Here is a 6058-nt window from a genome sequence, read left to right as displayed (position 1 = left end):
CCCGCTGCTAGGTAACGGCGCCGCAGGGGGCGGGGCAGGAGACCACCCAGGCTGGCTCACCCTGCGCCTCCCTCCAGCCCGCGGGGCCACAGGGAGGAGGAGGGAGGGAGATCCCGGAGAGGCGCAGCGCTGGCCAAGTGTAAGTCCAGAGGCTGACGCTGAGAAAGGGCGTTTGCGGGCTCTTGTTAGGGCTACACTTTTTTTTTTTTTTTTTTAAGACGGGGTCTCACTCTGTCACCTAAGCTGGAGTGCCGTGGCTCCATCTCGGCTTGCAGCCTCCGCCTTCCGTGCTCAAGCCATCCTCCCATCTCAGCCTCCCGAGTAGCTGGGACCACAGGCATGCATCACCACGCCCGGCTTTTTGTATTTTTGGTGGAGAACGGGTTTCCGCCATGTTGCCCAGGCTGGTCTCAGACTCCCGAGCTCAGGCTGTCAGCCCACCTCAGCCTCCCGAAGTGTTGGGATGACAAGAGTGAGCCACCGCGCCTGGCCTAGGGCCACACTTTCTTTTTCTTTCTTTTTTCTTCAGGCTTAATTCACTTTATTTTTCTTGTATAAAAACCCTATGTTGTAGCCACAGCTGGAGCCTGGATCCTCTGCACGGAGACTCTGGTGTGGGTCTTGACGAGGTGGTCAGTGAATTCCTGATAGGGAGACTTGGTGAATACAGTCTCCTTCCAGAGGTCGGGGGTCAGGTAGCTGTAGGTCTTAGAGATGGCATCAAAGCCGGTAGGGTCACACTTTCTTTCCGACCCAATCAAAGCCCAAGATTTCTGTTCACTCTTCCCGGCCTCCATTCTTGCCCTCTTCAGTCCACTTTCTCCACTGAGACCAGAGTCATTTCTCTAACATGCAAATCTGATAGCTCCAAAGCACAAGACCCACTTGGAGCACAGGGCCCCATGTGATCTAGCTAGCTAAAGCCTTCTCTCCCATAGTTCCCTCACATCAGTGTTCCCTCGTTCCTACCTTTGCACATGTTTTGGCCCTTTTGTCTTGGCAGATAATCTTCAAAAACTGAACTTGAATCACTGCTCCCCTCCCCCGCTTTTTTTTTTTTTCTGAGGCAGGATCTCCCTCTGTTGCCCAGGTAGGAGTGCAGTGGCGCCTTCACAGCACACTGCAGCCTTGAGCTCCCAGTCTCAAAGGATCCTCCCGCCTCAACCTCCCAAACGGCTGGGACTATAGGTGTGCACCACCACAGCCAGCTAATTTTTGTAATTTTGTATAGACAGGGTTTCGCCATGTTGCCCAGGTTGGTCTCGAACTCCTGGGCTCAGGTCATTTTCCCACCTGGGCCTTCCAAAGTGCTGAAATTATAGGTGTGAGCCACTGTACCCAGCCTACACCCTCTTTGAAACCTTCCTTGATTCATGTCTCTCTCCTGGCAGATAATTGCTTATTTGTGCTCTCTATCACAACCCAATTTATATATGTATAATTGCATTTATGACACAATAACTTATGTACTTGAAAGTCTGCCTTCTTCACCAGACAACAAATAGGTGCTTAATAATTGTTGAGTGAGTCACTAACAGTTGCAGAATTCAGGGTGTAAAGGATTGGAAACAGGGAAGAATAGAGGCAAAATAGTCCCTCTATTAAACTTTCAACTATCCTATTTGAGTGTGCTGTTTCTATTGGGTTCCTGACTGATAAACCCCAAGTGTCAGAGTAGGGTAAAATCAATATTCCAATATGTAAAGTTTGGGAAAGAGAAAAATAATCTACAATAAGGTCATTTTTCTAACACAACTACTATTATCTCTGGCCAATTTCTTGGTCAGTTCTTCCAGACTTAAAAAAAAAAAAAAATCATTACAATCATAAATATTTCGTGTTACTACATAGTTGTTTTTTTTTTTTTTTTTTTGAGGGGGGGTTTTGTTTTTTCGCCCAGGCTGGGGTGCAGTGGCCGGATCTCAGCTCACTGCAAGCTCCGCCTCCTGGGTTTACGCCATTCTCCTGCCTCAGCCTCCCGAGTAGCTGGGACTACAGGCACCTGCCACCTCGCCCGGCTAGTTTTTTGTATTTTTTTTTTAGTAGAGACAGGGTTTCACCGTGTTAGCCAGGATGGTCTTGATCTCCTGACCTCGTGATCCACCCGTCTTGGCCTCCCAAAGTGCTGGGATTACAGGCTTGAGCCACCGTGCCTGGCCACTACATAGTTTTTGTAATCAATCATTTGGAGAATATCCTCAGGACAGATTCCCAGAAGTGGGGTTGTTTGGGTCAAAGAGTATGTACATTTTTATGGCTCTTGCTACACACTGCTCAACTGATTTTTGAAAGCTTGTGCAAATTAACATCATCTCTAGTGCCTCAGTTCTGGGGAAGAGGAACATTTAGGTTGAGGGGGTGAACACCTAAGGGGTTTGCCATTTCCATTTGTCCATTCACCCAGAAAAATGCCTATGGAGGAACTAATATATGTATGATGCTATTGGCCAAATAGTAACTGCACATGAAAAGCAGCCTACCTGAATAGTACTTTCTTCTCCCTGTTATAGAGTGTGTCCTGCTGAGGATAAAGTGGCATGGTAACTCACGCTTGTAATCCTAGCACTTTGGGAGGCTGAGGCAGGAGGCTGAGGCAGGAGGATTGCTTGAGGCCAGGAGTTCAAGCCCTGGCAACATAGTGAGACCCCATCTCTACAAAAATAAAAAATTAGCTGGGTGTGGTGGCGCACACCTGTAGTCCCAGCTACTTGGGAGGCTCAGGCAGGAGGGTTGATTGAATCCAGAAGGTAGAGGCTGCAGCGAGCTGTGATTGGGCCATTGCACTCCAGCCTGGGCGACAGAGTGAGACCCTGCCTCAAAAAACAATAATAATGATAACATAAAAAATTTAAGGTTAAAAAAAAGTGTATCCCTAGCAAGTCTCTGAAATAGAAACAGCCTCTAACTTAGTCTGTATGGGTCCCTAGTTTGCTCTTGGGGCAACAGCTGAAGACAGGGAGAAGCCTGTAATCAGCACTGGTTGTCATCAGGAGTGCAACTCCTGATGCTATGCTTTAAGTAGCTCTTGATCTCCTTCTTTTTTTACCAGACTCTGCAAGACATAAGGTCCATGGAGAAATAGATTTGTAACCACTTGGGCCTTGGGACTCTGCTTTCATCATAGGCCCATCACTGCTAACAATTGTGGCAAAGTTGATCATTCTATGGATGCTTCCAAGGCAAAGCCTGTTATTAAGGAAACCTCTTGCCTTATAGTTGAAAGACTAGGGTGGGAGAAATGGGTCTACAGTTTCCAGCCTTTCCAACCTAGGGCCTAGTGCTGTCTGGCTGCTCCAAGGTACAAAATGACTTCTCTTCTCCCAAACAAAATGGTTTCCTGAGCCCAGCTAAGCTCAGCCAGAACCAAAGCCATAGACCCTAGGAATAGGAAGGGATAAAGAGGCTTCTCTTTCTGCAAGCAGCCTCCTTTATGATAGAACAGCTTGTTTCACTGTCACTTCCACTGGTCCTGGGAATGTGTTTTGGGCCTAAACTAGAGATATTCTCCAAATAACAGGAGAAAAGCAATCTAATTAAATCTCATTACTGACTCGTGAGACAAACGTGTCTTGGGATCTCTTTTTAAATTTTTTTTAATGAGACGGGGTCTCACTCTGTCACCCAGGCTGCAGTGCAGTGGCACGATCTTGGTGCACTGCAACCTCCACAGCCCAGGCTCAAGTGATCCTCCCATCTCAGCCTCCCAAGTAGCTGGGACCACAGGCACGTGACCCCATGCCTAGCTAATTTTTTGTATTTTAGTAGAGACAGAGTTTCACCATTTTGCCCAAGCTGGTCTTGAACTCTGAGCTCAGGCAATCCGCCCGCCTCGGCCTCCCAAAGTGCTGGGATTACAGGTGTGAGCCACTGCGCCCGGCCTTGGGATCTCTTGTGTCCATTCCTTTGCTGGGTTCTGGTGTTGCAGGGTACCTGCTTTTTAGAAGCCTGAGGGGGAGCACAGAGACCACAGGGGAAACCACTGAGTTGGGGGTACTCCAGAAGTGAAAGGAACTGGATGGGAGAGGTGGGAGGATGACAGAATCTAAAACGAAAAGGAATGGCTCATGGTCTGGATCTTTCGTTTGCTGGTTGTGAGATCTTGGGGAAGTGACATAATCTCTGACATTAACATAAGGATTAAATGAGATAATCCATATGGCTGAGGAACAGTGCCAGGAAAAGTGAGGTGGACCACACTCACACACACACAGTGCTGGGTAAAGTGACCAGTCTGGCTTCAGGGGTGGGTTCATGTGGGAGTTAATTCATGGTGGACGCAAGGCAGGCTTTCTTTCTCTGGCATTCCTCTAGGCTTCTCACTCACCAGCTTTTGGCTGCTTCTGTTATCTAGGCCCAGCAGAGTTAATGACCCTGAGATGTGGAGGAGGGAAGTGGGGGTCCTGGGCAGCCCCATCACCACCTGTTACATTTAGGGGCCAAACCTGGGTATGTATGCTCCTTCCCTGTGGGCAGGCTGAGGCCAGGAGCATCTATCAAGTATTTGTGTGTCTGAGATGGAGTTTTGCTCTTGTTGCCCAGGCTGGAGTGCAGTGGTGTGATCTTGGCTCACTGTAACCTTCACCTCCTGGGTTCAAGCGATTCTCCTGCCTCAGCCTCCTGAATAGCTGGGATTACAGGCGCCTGTCACCATGTCGGGCTAATTTTTTGTATTTTTAGTAGAGACAGAGTTTCATCATGTTGGCCAGGCTGGTCTTGAACTCCTGACCTCAGGTGATCCACCCGCTTTGGCGTCCCAAAGTGCAGGGATTACAGGCGTGAGCCACCGTGCCTGGTGCACCTATCAAGTATTTGGTACCAGGGCTACAAGCAGAGATTAGGGAATGGTCCTTCACTTTAAGTGTGGGGGAAGGAGAGAGGCTAAGAACAAATGCAGCCTCTCTCCATTTACCCATGGCAGAAAGCCCCCTGATGCAATCATCCTGGGTAGTGGCAGATGGCTCAGGCCAAGGACAGGTCATACTGGCTTCCAATAGAATGTGTTCTCCTGCCCAGTCTCTCTCCCTCTGGGTCCATCCGCTTCATTAGAGCAGAGCTTTCTGACTTTCTGTCTGGGTGGTCCTTTCCATGGGCCTCCCCCTTCTTCAGACATATTTAACTACTTAGAAAGCTGCATACAAAGGCCTGGTTTATGTGCCTCCTTAGGAGTAGGGATAGCTACGGATAAAGAAAGTGTATCCCCTGCAATTCTCTGGAAATAGAAACAACTTCTCAACTAGGCCACGAAGGCCCTAGATTCCTGCTGGGACTTCAGCTAAACACAATTTCCCTCCCTCCATTGGTTATGGAAGTGGGATGGTAATAATAATGTAGTAATAGTAATGTAGTTAAGAACTGGGAAAAAGTTCAACCTTTGGCCTTGGAGAACAGCTTGGAGGGCAATCTTGGCAGTCTTATAGGCTCATAGGAGCTTATGGCCCCTCACTTCAAGTATGGGGAAAGGAAAGAGGCTAAGAACCAATGCATCAGCTCCCCATTTATCCATGGCAGAAGGCCCCTGATGCCATCATCCTGGGTAGCAGCAGTCTTCTCGGCTCAAGGAACTCTTGCCAGCAGGGAAGGATGAGTTGTAACTGGGGGATGGATTCCTGGAGTAGCAGCTGTCAAGTTTTGTCTGAGACGGCAAGCTCCCGGAACCCTGTTTCTCAGCACATCCCCAGGGCCCTCCCTGATTCAGCATTCGAGGTCCCCTTTCTCCTCTTCCTCTACTCCCCTCATTGAGCATCACTGGGAGGGGCAGGGCAGGCTCTATTAACTCTTCTGCCTGCCTGGCTTTTCGGATTTCTATCCATGGAGAGGTGGCCGGCCAGTGGACATTCAGTTGCTCATTATGTTTCAGACATACTCAACCCCTCTGTAGCTGCTGCCAAAAGAAAACAAAAACTGTCCCTGCCTTCTGGCAGACAAACAGAGCAAAGAGAAGAAAAATCAAAGCGTCTTGGGCACCCAGCCAGCCCTGAAATTGTCAGACAACAGCAGCAGTGTCCTGAGCTGGGGGCTGCTCCCAGCTGGGACTCAAACTCAACAACACCTTCCTCTG

This window comes from Piliocolobus tephrosceles, chromosome 1, assembly GCF_002776525.5.
Source record: "Piliocolobus tephrosceles isolate RC106 chromosome 1, ASM277652v3, whole genome shotgun sequence".
Classification (NCBI taxonomy): Eukaryota; Metazoa; Chordata; class Mammalia; order Primates; family Cercopithecidae; genus Piliocolobus; species Piliocolobus tephrosceles.
The sequence above is the reverse complement of the archived record's forward strand: the minus strand, read 5'-3'. Positions refer to the sequence as shown.